The sequence below is a fragment of the Pristiophorus japonicus genome, chromosome 8 (assembly GCF_044704955.1).
Source record: "Pristiophorus japonicus isolate sPriJap1 chromosome 8, sPriJap1.hap1, whole genome shotgun sequence".
Classification (NCBI taxonomy): Eukaryota; Metazoa; Chordata; class Chondrichthyes; family Pristiophoridae; genus Pristiophorus; species Pristiophorus japonicus.
Genome location: NC_091984.1, coordinates 228,189,568 through 228,203,660, shown reverse-complemented (window position 1 = coordinate 228,203,660; position 14,093 = coordinate 228,189,568).

The window sequence follows — 14,093 nt, the reverse complement described above, 5'->3', positions numbered from 1 at the left end:
CTCTTCTGGGCCCCGTACCCTCATTCGCTGCACCTCCGCCACGATCCCTCACCACACCTCCACCACAAAAACATTCGCCGCATCTCCACCACGATCTCTCACTGCACCTCCGTATCAAACATTCACCGAACCTCCGCCACAAACACTTGAGGTGACGTTAGAGGTGGTATGCGCCGTCGCTCCCCGTCAGCTTTCTCAGGCAGCTCAATGGGCTGATTGGGCCGCCAATGGCTGGTGTCGTTCGGGGCCTTTGCCTGGCTCGTGGACTACCGTGAGCACAGCTGATTCCCGGCATCTCAGTAAGCAGCCCAGCATTAACCAGCTGGGTGAGGATCCCGGCTGCTACGGCAACCATCTGATCAGGCCGAGCCTGCGTTTAGTGATGTCATCCACCGCTGGAGGATTCTCTTGTGTCAACTCTACTTAGCCTCAACCAGAGTTCAGCAGCGGTAACTGGCTGAGCTTAAGCAGCTGCTTAGGTCTTCAACGCGTTGGGCAGGAAATAGGGTCGTGCCCCATTTGAGGCGTTAACTTCTCAGAGAGCACAAAAATATCGGCGGGCAGTAATCTTTTTTTGATTTCGGGAATTTGAGTTTTAGCACTCCAAGGGGGAAGTCGAGCATTAAATCAAGTGCGACCACTTCCCTTAAAGCGCTAAACTGAGTGAGAGGGGTGGTAGCGGCTAAGCTATGTTCCGAGCAGCACTGCCGGCTGTACAGGCTCCTTCCCTCGCTTAAAGCGAAGGGCCAATTTTGTTTTAAATTGATCTTCATGCAGTCTGTGTGGGCTCAGGGCACCTGCACTACGCGCAGCGCAGCCCCAAGTACTCTGAGAGAGTGCAGGGCTGAGGAATCGTGCAGAAAGCATCAGTCAAAATCAATCAGATGGCACCAGACTGATGCCAGTGATGAAGTTTGCCCTACCTGACCACCACTGCCTTTAAATATCGCTCCCCCGAGCCCTCGGCCGAGGTGACGACGCCTCCTGCAGCTGCTGTTGCTGGCGCCCGGCGATGCTGCAGGGGCCGGGAGTGAATGTCACATCCGGGGCGCTACCAGGCCGCTGCGCGCCGGAAGACGTCACGATCTACAGGGTGCAAAAGACCGAGGTGGTAAGTGTCAGCGCCAACACAAAACCGCCGAGGAAGTTTGCGGGCGTCAGTGGATTGGCCGCGCCCGGTCCGTAAGCCCTGAGCGCCTCCCGCAGGCGCCAACGGGAGGCGCAAACCAGGCCAATTTCTCCCCCATTATCTTCCCCGGTACTTTTCAGGCACTGTGTTCAGACATTCAAACAGTTCTGACTGTGCATGGATGCCAGCTGCTGTCGAATTCTTGGTGTGGTCAGTCTAGAGTCTGTCTTTGTACCGGAACCCAAACTATGAGTGAATCATAGAATCATAGAAGTTTACAGCATGGAAGGAGGGCATTCCGGCCCATCGTGTCCGCACCAAGTGCTGGGGTGTTTTTTTTCTCCCCTGTACATATCAAGGATTTAAACTTGAATGTAAGGGGTATGATTAAAATGTTTGCAGATGATACAAAAATCGGCTGTGTGGGTTGATAATGAAGATGAAAGCTGTCGACTGCAGTAAAATATCGATGGACTGGTCAGGTGGGCAGAACAGTGGCAGATGGAATTCAATCCGGAGAAGTGTGAGGTCATGCATTTGTGGAAGGCTAACAAGGCAAGGGAATACACAATAAATGGTAGGACACTGAGAAGTGTAGAGGAACAAAGGGAGCTTGCGGTGCAGGTCCACAGATCCTCGAATCTAGCAGGCCAGGTAGATAAGATGAACTATAGGTGTGGTGCCAAAGGACTGGAGGACTGCTAATGTTGTACCTTTGTTTAAAAAGGGAGAAAGAGATAGACCGAGTAATTACAGGCCAGTCAGCCTAACCTTGGTGGTCGGAAAATGATTGGAACAAATCCTAAGGGGCGGGATAAATCATCATTTAGAAAAACATGGATTAATTAAGGGCAGTCAGCATGGATTTGTGAAGGGAAGGTCGTGTCTGACTAACTTGATTGAATTTTTCAAGGAAGTAAACAGGAGGGTCAATGAGGGCAGTGCGTATGGTGTAGTGTATATGGATTTTAGCAAAGCTTTTGATAAGGTCCCACATGGCAGACTGGTCATGAAAGTAAAAGCCCATGGGATCCAGGTCAAAGTGGCAAGTTGTATCCAATATTGGCTCAGAGACAGGAAGCAAAGGGTAATGGTTGCTGGGTGTTTTTGTGACTGGAAGGCTGTATCCAGTGGGGTTCCACAGGGCTCAGTGCTGGGTCCCTTGCTTTTTGTGATATATATCAATGACCTGGACTTGAATGTTGGGGGTATGATTAAGTAGCTTGCAGATGACACTAAAATCGGCTGTGTGGTTGATAATGAAGAAGAAAGCTGCGGACTGCAGGAAGATATCGATGGACTGGTCAGGTGGGCAGAACAGCGGCAAATGGAATTCAATCCGGATAAGTGTGAGGTAATGCATTTTTGGAGGGCTAACAAGGCAAGGGAATACACATTAAATGGTACGACACTGAAAAGTGTAGAGGAACAAAGGGACCTTGGAGTGCAGGTCCACAGATCCCTGAAGGTAGCAGGCCAGGTAGATAAGGTGGTTAGGAAGGCATATGGAATAATTGCTTTTATTAGCTGAGGTACGGAATATAAGAGCAAGGAGAGAGGAGGTGGGTCGAGTGGTTTGACCCATCCTCCTCCATGGAGGTGTGTGGGGGGCCTGACCCATCCACCTCCATGGCACGTTCCTGGTATTGCAGTACTTCCAGGAACTGTGCTTGGGCTCTAGGCCTTTTGGCTAAGAGCATTGGCGCAGGGTGATCCTTGATGTGTGCAAGGTGACCTCTGGCGTTTGTGATCTGACAAAAAATTGGAAAGATTGGCAACGAATAAAAAAAAAAGGAGGCTATGCTTGAACTTGTATAAAACACTGCAGCTGGAATACTGTGTGCAGTTCTGGTCACCTCATTACAGGAAAGATGTGATTGCACTGGAAAGGGTGCAGAGGAGATTTACAAGAATGTTGCCTGGACTGGAGAATTTTAGCTATGAGGAAAGATTCTTCATATTCCGTGGAAGATTAGCGGCAGCGGTAACCCGTAGCGCCCCGTTAGCGCCCCGGACCCTAAATTGGATATCGCCCCCTGAAGCTGTGCAGGGTTGACGCCAGCGACAGCTTTGGGGGTCGTGAACCGGGCTACAAACCGCTCACATTGTGATACCTAAAGGGGAGGTGGTGGCCATGTAAGAAATGTTGTTGCCTTTTCCTTCGGCGCCGCCATCGCTGGCTCTGTGCTGCGATCGTTCAGCCCAGCACTCGGCCTGGGTGCCGGTCGGATGGCACGGCAACGCCCGCTCTCTGGTGGCCTGTGGAGCCCCAGTGGTCCATGGAGACCCTCTTCTTACCTGCAGCGTTTGCACCTTGGGCCGTCCCTTTAACTCAGGGAAGAGCCCCTCCCACGCAGCAGTGCGTAGCGCTGCACCCCGGCTCTCGACCCGTCTGCCGCACGCGCGCCCCAGAAAGGAAGTGGAGTGCATTATTTTGCACCTCACTTCCTTTTAGGGGGGGGCGGTAACCCTGATTTTTTTGAGCGGGGCGGGACATCCGTGCCTGCCGCAGAAAGTCCCGCCTCCAGGGTGTTACTGACCCCAAACGAGGCACAATGCGATTGCTACCCACATATCCCTCGACACCCAACAAAAATCTACCGATCTCAGTTTTGAAAGCTCCACTTGTCCCTCAGCATTCACAGCCTTTTGGGGGAGAGAGTTCCAGATTTCTGCTGCCCTTTGAGTGAAAGAATCCTTTCTGATTTCCCTCCTAACTGGCCTGCCTCTAATTTTAAGGTGATGTCCTCTCGTTCTTGATTCCCGCACCAGAGGCAGTAGTTTCTCCGTGTCTACCCCATCGAATCCTTTTAACGTTTTAAACATCTCAATCAGATTCCCTGCTCAGGATCAGTCTGCTGTTTCCCAATTGGGGAGCCCTTGTGAATAGGTGCGATGATAGAGAAGAAAGAAAGAAAGAACGTCTTGCATTTCTAGAGCGCCTTTTCACCTCAAAGCGCTTTATAGCCAATGAAGTACTTTTTGAGTGTAGTCACTGTTGTAACGTGGGAAATGCAGCAGCCGATTTGTGCACAGCAAGCTCCCACAAACGGCAACATGATAATGACCGGATCATCTGTTTTTGTTATGTTGATTGAGGGATAAATATTGGCCAAGACACTGGGGATAACTCCCCTGCTCGTCTTTGAAATAGTGCCATGTGATCTTTTACATCCACCTGAGAGAACAGACAGGGCCTCGGTTTAATGTCTCATCCGAAAGGCAGCACCTCCGACAGTGCAGCACTCCCTCAGCACTGGCACTGGAGTGTCAGCCTAGATTTATGGCCCGTAGTTCTGGTCTTCCCTGCAAGTGAATAGCACCTTCTGCACTGGGAGAGTCAGCCTAGATTTTTGTGCTCAAGTCCCTGGAGTGGGACTTAAACCCACAACCTTCTGACTGAGAGGCAAAAGTGCTACCCACTGAGCCACACTGACACTGCCTGTCAGAAGTCTCTGTCGGGCAATCGGGAAACAATAATGAATTCTATTCCTCATTTAGGTAAACTGTGCCGTCTAGACACTTCTGTCCGCAGGTAGTATCAGAGATACCAGGAATTGGTGTAATGAGAGCAGCCCCCCTCCCCCACCCATGCTCCTTTCTTGTCCTATCTAACAATTCTGTAGCAGGAGCGATACCCACCCTCCTATATGCTTCAGAGACATGGACTATGTACAGCAGGCACCTCAAAGCACTGGCGGAGTACCACCAACGCTGCCTCCCGCAAAATCCTGCCAATTCACTGGCAGGATCGGCGCACCAACATCAGCGTTCTCTCTCAGGCCAACATCTCCAGCATCGAGGCATTGACCACGCTCGATCAGCTCCGGTGGGCGGACCACATCATCTGCATGTCCGATGCTGGACTCCCGAAACAAGCACTCTATTCCGAGCTATGTCACCGCAAGCGAGCCCCAGGAGGGCAGAGGAAACGCTTCAAGGACACCTTCAAGGCCTCCTCGAAAAAAATGTAACACCCCCACCGACCCTTGGGAATCCCTGGCCCAAGACCGCCCAAAGTGGAGGAGGAGCATCCGAGAAGGCACTGAACACCTCGAGGCTCTTCGCCGGGAGCACGCGGAAGCCGAACGCAAACAACGGAAGGAGCGCACGACAAATCAAGTGCCCCCCCCCCCCCACCCCCCACACGTCCCTCCAACCACCGTCTGCCCCACCTGTGACAGAGTCTGTAGATCCCCTATTGGTCTCAGCAGTCACCTGAGAACTCATGTTAGTGTGGAAGCAAGTCATCCTCGACTCCGAGGGACTGCCTGAGAAGAAGGGCTCAGTAGACTGAAGCCACCTTTGCAGGAGAGATGAGTCTTTTTTCTTGAGGCTCTGAGGAACATTGTTTTTATTTGCATGCAGAGTTCTCAATAGTTTCCCTTGTTGTTCTGGATGTTTTTAATGCTCACACGTAACACGTTTACTGCCCTCACAGGGGAAACCGGAGGGGATTTGTTTTGATGTGGTTGATTCGGTGCAACTTGAAAGTTGCGAGCTCTTTGCAACTCAAGAACTCAAGACCTTGGAAGCTCTATAAATTTCGCAGGCCCTGGGAAGAGGGCCGATAAAGGCCGATTCCTGATCGGTGCAGAAAGACTGCTCCCTGCAGGGCCAAAATCCACCAATCAGGGAGCGACCTTTTCTTCAGCCCCTCAGGCTCGTTAGCTTTAAAGAGCCGCGGGCTGAAATTGGTTTTAAGACAAAGGGTGCCCAGCAGAGATTTGGCCGATCAGCTCAAAGTAGCTCCAAACCACAGCTTCAAACACCCTGCCCTGGCAGATTGGAGAATTAAACTCACATCCCATGAGATCTCCGCACTGCGCTTATTCTGGCTTCCTGCTCAACCTCCCCGAATTTCATCGCTCCACCATCGATGCCGTGCTTTCAGCTGCCAAGTTCCACAAGTTCTGGAATTCCCTCCCTAAACCTCTCCCCCTCTCCGGCTCTCTCTCCTACTTGCAGACTGGGCTGATCATACTCTCCCCCCGTTTTCCGGGGTCAGTCCCAGGATTGGGAACCGTGTCTCCCGGGCAAACAATGTGTCCCCGGTTCAGAAAACACTTCCCCGTATAGAGTCTTATGGGGCCGAAATTCCCCCCTGACTGAAAATAGGCACACCAACCATTTCTGAAGATTAGTAGAGCGAGATTGAGAACGTTAAAAAAATGTCATCTCCGGGCGATTGTGTCGGTCGGCTGGGAGAGGGAGGGGCGGGACTGCATGTGGAGCGACGCTGATGACGTCAACTCGCTGACGCGTCACTACGTCCCACCCCCCCCCGTCAGTTAAAGGGGAGGGCCTCCGCGAGCTCTGCATTAACTTCAGTGGCGCCCACTGGGACCACCAGGGAGGGTCTCGGGTCGGGTCGTCGGCCCAACCCGTGGCCGCCATTGTCCGGCCGGCCGGCAATTAAAATAAAATGGAGCTGCCGGCAGCGCACCCTCCCCTTTCAGGGCAGACAGGCTGCCCAGGCACACACCGCTTCCCGCCGGGGAAACCTGTCAGTGGCACCGACCGGCGTCTAAATATATTCAAATTCACTAAATATATTCAAAAAGGAGTTAGATGTAGTCCTTACTACTAGGGGGATCAAGGGGTATGGCGAGAAAGCAGGAATGAGGTACTGAAGTTGCATGTTCAGCCATGAACTCATTGAATGGCTGTGCAGGCTCGAAGGGCCGAATGGCCTACTCCTGCACCTATTTTCTATGTTTCTATGTTTCTATGTTTATACACTGGAGTTTAGAAGGATGAGAGGGGATCTCATAGAAACGTATAAGATTATGACGGGACTGGAGAGGTTAGATGCAGGAAGAATGTTCCCGATGTTGGGGAAGTCCAGAACCAGGGTACACAGTCTTTGGATAATGGGTAGGCCATTTAGGACTAAGATGAGGAGAAACTTCTTAACTCAGAGAGCTGTTAACCTGTGGAATTCCCTGCCGCAGAGAGTCGTTGAGGCCAGTTCATTGGATATATTCAAGAGGGAGTTAGATGTGGCTCTTACGGCTAAAGGGATCAAGGGGTATGGAAAGAAAACAGGAATGGGGTACTGAGGTGAATGATCAGCCATGATCATATTAAATGGTGGTGCAGGTTCAAGGGGCCGAATGGCCTACTCCTGCACCTATTTTCTATGTTTCTATGTTTCTTGCGGGGCAATTTCCCACGCAGGGCGGAAACTGCTTGCCACCGAGCGGTATGGGGCCGGCGTGCGCCCGACAGGGCGGCAAGATGGGCGGAACGGAAACCGGGCTCAGGGGAAATTTAGGGCAGGTTGCCCCATCCAGCTGCCCTCGGTCGGTGAGACCTATCCACACTATGACCGCCTCTTAGAGGTAAGGCGGAGTGGGAGCGGGGGTGGGGTGGGGGCAGTTTCTTGGCCCGCTCCCGCCTGGTTTGAGCTCAGGGAAAGCATTCCAGCAGGAGCCGGTTGAACGGAGGCGACGATGGCAACCCCGCCTTCCTACAATGCTGCGCGGCGCAGAAAAGGCCCCATCGATAGCTCGGGCCGCACTGCACTCTGGGGGATTTAGTCACCTGACCCCATGTTGCGGCCAATAGTGACTGGCCAGTGGGCGGAACCTTTAAAATGCACGGGAGAAGCCGAGGGCACGGTGAGAACCGGTGGGCGAGTGGATTCACTTTACCTCAGATCAGTATGGTCCTTCGTGGGGTTTTTTAATGAACTGGGCAAGTTCTAAATTCTCCCAGCGGGAAGAGGTTTGTGAAACGTTCTGAGACAGAGGGCGTTTCACACATTATATGGAAAACCTCAGTCTGTTTGGATCAGATTTAATATTGAGAAATTAAAATTTAGGGTATTCCAAGGCCGAGTATAGATGGTACAGCACAATTGACTGATATAGGCAGGATTCGAGATTCGATGTAAAGATAAAATGCCGTTGTCTCTACATGTTTTCCACTGGCAGAAGCAACAAAGTCATCATGCCCGTTGTCTAGAAACGCGCCCTGGCAACTTTGCTGTGCTGCCACGCTGTGTGTCCCTGGATTTGGTGTTGAAAATATGGTCACCCTATTTTAGACGCTCCATAACACCTACCTCTATGACCAAGCTCCCTGTCCTAATATCTCCTCATATAGCTCGCCGTTAAATCTTGTTTGATGACACTCCTATGAAGCGACTTGGGACGTTTTACTACGTTAAAGGCACTATGTAAATACAAGTTGCCACTGTTGTTATACACTGGTGTCCCAACAGGAAGTGTCATCCCAGTTACCCTTTGCAGGATTTATAATACAATCATTTCCAATTCAGGCAATAATGACTTTCTGTAAACTTAAAATAGTGAATATTTTTAAAGTATGTTAACAAGAAAAATCAGAGGCCAAATTGTCGCATGTTGGGGGAGAAATTGGGCAGCTTTGCACCTCCCATTAGCACCTCTGAGGAGCGGTAATGGGGCGCTAGGGGGTTACCGATCGGGCATCAGTAATTTTGCCGCACCCTTCCCTGGTGGGTTTGTGCTGGTGCTGAAACATAGCGCCTCAATTTCTTGCGCCCCGGAGATTGTGACGCGAATATTGCATCCGGGCGGTAATGGGGTATCGCGCACCGGATGACGTCACGATCTCCAGGGCGCTTGGGGAGCGCTAATTAAAGGTAGTGGTGGTCAGCTAGGGCAAAATGTAGTGTCCCCAGCATGGCGTATTTTTCCCCCGTGACTGCCCAGTCCCGCCCTCTCTCTCTCAGAGCGCTTGGGGCCTCTATGGATGTCGTGCAGGTGCCATCGCCCAACAGACACAGCCTGAAGATTCTTTCAATGCAGCATTGGCCCGCCCCTTTAAGGGAAGGGAGGAGCCTGTAAAACCGGCGGCCACTGCCCCCAACATTGCCCACTGCTCCGCTCACTCCCCCCCGCCGGCGACGTTCGGGCCTCTATTCCACCGGCGACGCTCTGGCCACCCCCCCCTCAACGCCGGAGTCTCAGTCTAGCATGTGGTGTGCACAATGGCTGTGGCCACTCTGACCTGGCCTCGGTTTTCTCACCATCTCACCGAAGAGCGCTGCTCAGCGTCGAGCTTACGGCTCGCAACCCGCCGTAGGCAACTCGGCTCACACAGCAGTGCCTGGTCTCCAGTCATCTTGGACCCCCGTGCCACCGGACCAAGACCTCGCTCTGCTAAGCCCGTGTGATGGCTGGTGTGCAACGGCCACCCCACGTTAAAAGAACTCACGCACAGGCATCTTCCACCCTTTAGCTCTCCAATGGCAGTGGTAGCACTTCGTTTAGTGCACCGCTTCTCTCTTGGAGTGCTAAAGCGGGAGTTCCCCGGCAGAATCGAATCCTTACCGATCTGGCGATACTTTCGCGCTCCCGCAAAACTAATCGCCACAAACGTGGCGCTTCGCAATTTCCAGCCCGCTGTGTCTTTTTTTGAAAGGGAGGGGGATTTTTTTTATTTTCTTAACATTTCCTTGCCAGGCCTCAGACCATTCCCCAGACTCCAATCATGCCAATCTATCAACGGCGATCCAAATAACACCCTCGGATCTGTTGCTTGATGTTTGCCTGTGCTTCCCCAAGTTGTCGTTGTGTGGGGAATGGCCCACTACCAGCCTGCCAGTCTCCAGTCGCCTTGGGCAACCCTTGCCACTGGACCAAGACCTCGCTCTGTCAAGCCCCGTGCGGTGGCTGGTGTGCAACGGCCACCACACGTTAAAAAAATCCACCCACAGGCATCTTCCACCCTTCAGGATGTAGTTCGGGATCTGGAATATTAGGTCCTTCATTGAAACACCTGTGAACTCATCCTTTTTGGTGTGGAAGCAAGTCATCCTCGATACGAGGGATTGCTTAAGAAGAAGAAGACTCTAATGCATTTCTTTTATTCGTTTATGGGATGCGGGCGCCACTGGCAAGGCCAGCATTTATTACCCATTCCTAATTGCCCTCAAGAAAGTGGTGGTGAGCTGCCTTCTTGAACCGCTGCAGTCCTAAGGTGAGTCTTTGAAGCAGTTTGGGTGCAACTGAATCACTCGCTAGGCCATTTCTGAGGGGCAGTTATGAGTCAACCACATTGCTGTGGGTCTGGAGTCACATGTAGGCCAGACCGGGTAAGGGCGGCAGATTTCCTTCTCTAAAGGGACATTAGTGAACCAGATGGGTATTTACAACAATCCGGTAGTTTCACGGTCACCATTACTGTTACGAGCTTTTTTTTAAATTCCAGAATTATTTCATGAGCTGAATTTAAATTCCCCAGCAGCCATGGTGGGATTTGAACTTTAGTCTCGGGATCATCAGTCCAGGCCTCGGGATTACTCGTCCAATAATATAACCACTGTGCTGCCGTAACCCGTGCCTGCTCATCAATCTCGGCTGCTGTTTTTTTTTTAATTGACGATGTCCTTCAAATAAATGGGAAACTTTCCAGCCCGTGCTTGGAATACCCAAAGGGTTACCCTCATTATTTCCCCTATGCTTTCCGTCCCAAACCTAATCTCCTCGACGGCTCAGCTGTCAGTCGAAGTGTCTCCTCTAGTCCTGTCAAATCTCTGTTGGGCCCCAGGTGTGGGACTGTCAGTCTTTGACCCAAGCTTGTGAGCTCACACAAAGAGGGAGAGAGAGAGAGAGATCTTCTTGCAACGCCACTGGGTCGAGGGGAGAAAAAGGCAGCGGGTGATTGAACCTTTCCAGTATCATACAACAACTTGCATTTATATAGCGCCTTTAATCCAGTAAAGCATTCTATAACCCATCATGGCTTTCATATTTCTACTCTCGCCTCTGCCCGCAAAGTGAAAATATTGAGAGACAAGTATATGCTATCAACTGCACCACAGCAGACAGGTCAATATCTGAACAAGAAGCGAACTATACCGGTGACAGTGCAGTCAGCATTCATTTCTCTAACATCTTACGCAGGTATCGCTGGTGATAGATGCCAATGATCCTCTCTGCCGTCACTGTAAACCTCCTGTTCCATGTGGTGTGATACAGTGTCATTTTCATCTTTGGAATAGCCAGTGGGTAGCACTCTCGCATTCAAGTCAGAAGATCGTGGGTTCAAGTCCCACTCCAGGGATTTGTGCACATAAATCTAGGCTGATGCTCCCAGTGCAGTGCTGAGGGAGTGCTGCACTGTCAGGGGTGCCGTCTTTTGGATGAGAAGTTAAACCGAGGCCCTGTCTACTCTCTTAGGTAGACATAAAAGATCCCATAGGTCTAGTTCAAAGAAGAGCAGGGAAGTTATCCCTGGTATCTTGGCCAATATTTATCCATTACAAAAACAGTTTATCTGGTCATTATCACAGTGCTGTTTGTGGGAGTTTGCTGTGCACAAATTGGTTGCTGCATTTCCTGCATTGTAACAGTGACTACATTTCAAAAAGCACTTCATTGGCTGTAAAGTGCTTTGGGACGTCCGATGGTTGTGAAAGATGCTTTATAAATACAAGCCTGTCTTTCTTTTTTCTTTCATCTCTGGAACTTGAAAACGGTGCTTTATTTTATTTAAAGTCTTCAGAAGTGATTTAAGGGGTAATTTTCTGCCTTTGCACATCCAGACTCAGCACCCTTGCCCCTAGGAACTCATTGGTGTCAGCCGTGGCTCAGTGGGCAGCACTCTTGCCTCTACATCAGCAAGGTTGTGGGTTCAAGTCCCACTCCAGAGCCTTGAGCTTATAAATCTAGGCTGACACTCCCAGTGCGGTGCTGAGAGAGTGCTGCACTGTTGGAAGTGTCATCTTTCGGATGAGACGTTAAACCGAGACCCCATCTTCTCTCTCAAGTGGAAGTAAAAGAGCCCATGGCATTATTTCAAAAAGCAGGGGAGTTATACCCGGTGTCCTGGCCAATTTATCCCTCAATCAACATTACTAAAAAAAACAGATTATCTGGTCATTATCACATTGCTGTATGTGGGAGCTTGCTTGTGCACAAATTGGCTGCCGCGTTTCCCATATTACAACAGTGACTACACTTGTAAAGTGCTTTGAGACGTCCGGTGGTCGTGAATGTCGCTATATAAATGCAAGACTTCATTGCATAACAGAAATTTGCAGGAGTGCAAACTCATAAAATTACCCATCTTGTATTCATTTTAGACTAGTTTTAAATTTTTATCATATTTAGCTTTATTCATAAAAAACATTATTTTAATACTTAAGTTGAAGATTTGGAGGTACTTTTTAGTGAGAGCATAAATCAGATACCCGAATAAATGGGTGCAAGTTTGTTTGTGGATTAGCATTAGTAATCAACTGGCTGCACTCGTTAATTAAAATGGGCTTCCCTGCTACCTCTAGATTAGGATTAAGTTAAGTCACAAGCAACAACAACTTGTATTTATAATAGCGCCTTAAATATAGCAAAACTTCCAAAGGCGCTTCACATGAGTGTTATAAAACAAAATTTGACACCAAGCCACATAAGGAGATATTAGGGAAGGTGCTTGGTTAAAATGGTAGGTTTTAAGGAGCGTATTAAAGGAGCAGAGAGAAGTGGAGAGGCAGAGAGTTTTAAGGATGGAATTCCAGAGTTTAGGGCCTAGGTAATTGAAGGCAAGGCCCTCCGATGGTCGAGTGATGAAAATAAGGGCTGCGCAAGTGTCGAGAATTGGAGAAATGCAGCGACGTCGGAGGGTTGTAGGACTGAAGGAGGTTGCAGGAATAAGGAGGGGTAAGGCCATGGGGGGTATTTGCAAACAAGCATGATAATCGAGCGTTGTTGGACCGGGAGCCAATGTAGATATGAAAGAAGTGCAATTAATTCAACCTGGAGCTCTTGACGGTGTAGAGTCTTTAGATGCATTTACATGACATAAGAACATAAGAAATACGAGCAGGAGTAGGCCATAATACGATCATGGCTGAACCGATCATGGACTCAGCTCCACTTCCCCACCCGCTCCCCATAACCCCTTAATCTACAGAACCAGTGGGAACCTGTTCAACCTGCGCCATCTCCAGGTCAGATCCAAGACCACTCCAACCTCTGTCGTCGAGCTACAGTACGCGGACGACACCTGCGTCTGCGCACATACAGAGGCTGCACTCCAAGACATAGTCGACGTATTTACTGAGGCGTACGAAAGCATGGGCCTTACACTAAACATCCGTAAGACAAAGTTCCTCCACCAGCCTGTCCTTACCACACAGCACTGCCCCCCAGTCATCAAGATCCACGGCGCGGCCCTGGACACCGTGGACCACTTCCCTTATCTCAGGAGCCTCCTATCAACAAGAGCAGGCATCGACGACGAGATCCAACACCGCCTCCAGTGCGCCAGTGCAGCCTTCGGTCGCTTGAGGAAAAGAGTGTTCGAAGACCAGGCCCTCAAAACTACCATCAAGCTCATGGTCTACAGGATTGTAGTAATACCTGCCCTCCTGTATGGCTCAGAGACATGGGCCATGTACAGTAAACACCTCAAGTTGCTGGAGAAATATCACCAAAGATGTCTCCGCAAGATCCTACAAATCCCCTGGGAGGTCAGGCACACCAACATCAGCGTCCTCATTCAGGCTAACATCCCCAGCATTGAAGCACTGACCACACTCAACCAGCTCCGCTGGGCAGGCCACATAGTCCGCATGCCAGACACGAGACTCCCAAAGTAAATGATCTACTTGGCGCTCCTTCATGGCAAACGAGCCAAAGGTGGACAGTGGAAACATTACAAGGACACCCTCAAAGCCTCCCTGATAAAGTGCAACATTCCCACTGATACCTGGGAGTCCCTGGCCCAAGACTGCCCTAAGTGGAGGAAGTGCATTCGAGAGGGTGCTGAGCACCTCAAGTCTCAACGCCGAGAGCGTGCAGAAATCAAGCGCAGACAACGGAAAGAGCGTGCGGAGAACCAGTCCCACCCACCCCTTCCCTCAATGACTACCTGTTCCACCTGTGACAGAGTCTGTGGCTCTCGTATTGGAATGTTCAGCCACCAAAGAACTCACTTCAGGAATGGAAGCAAGTCTTCCTCGATTCCAAGG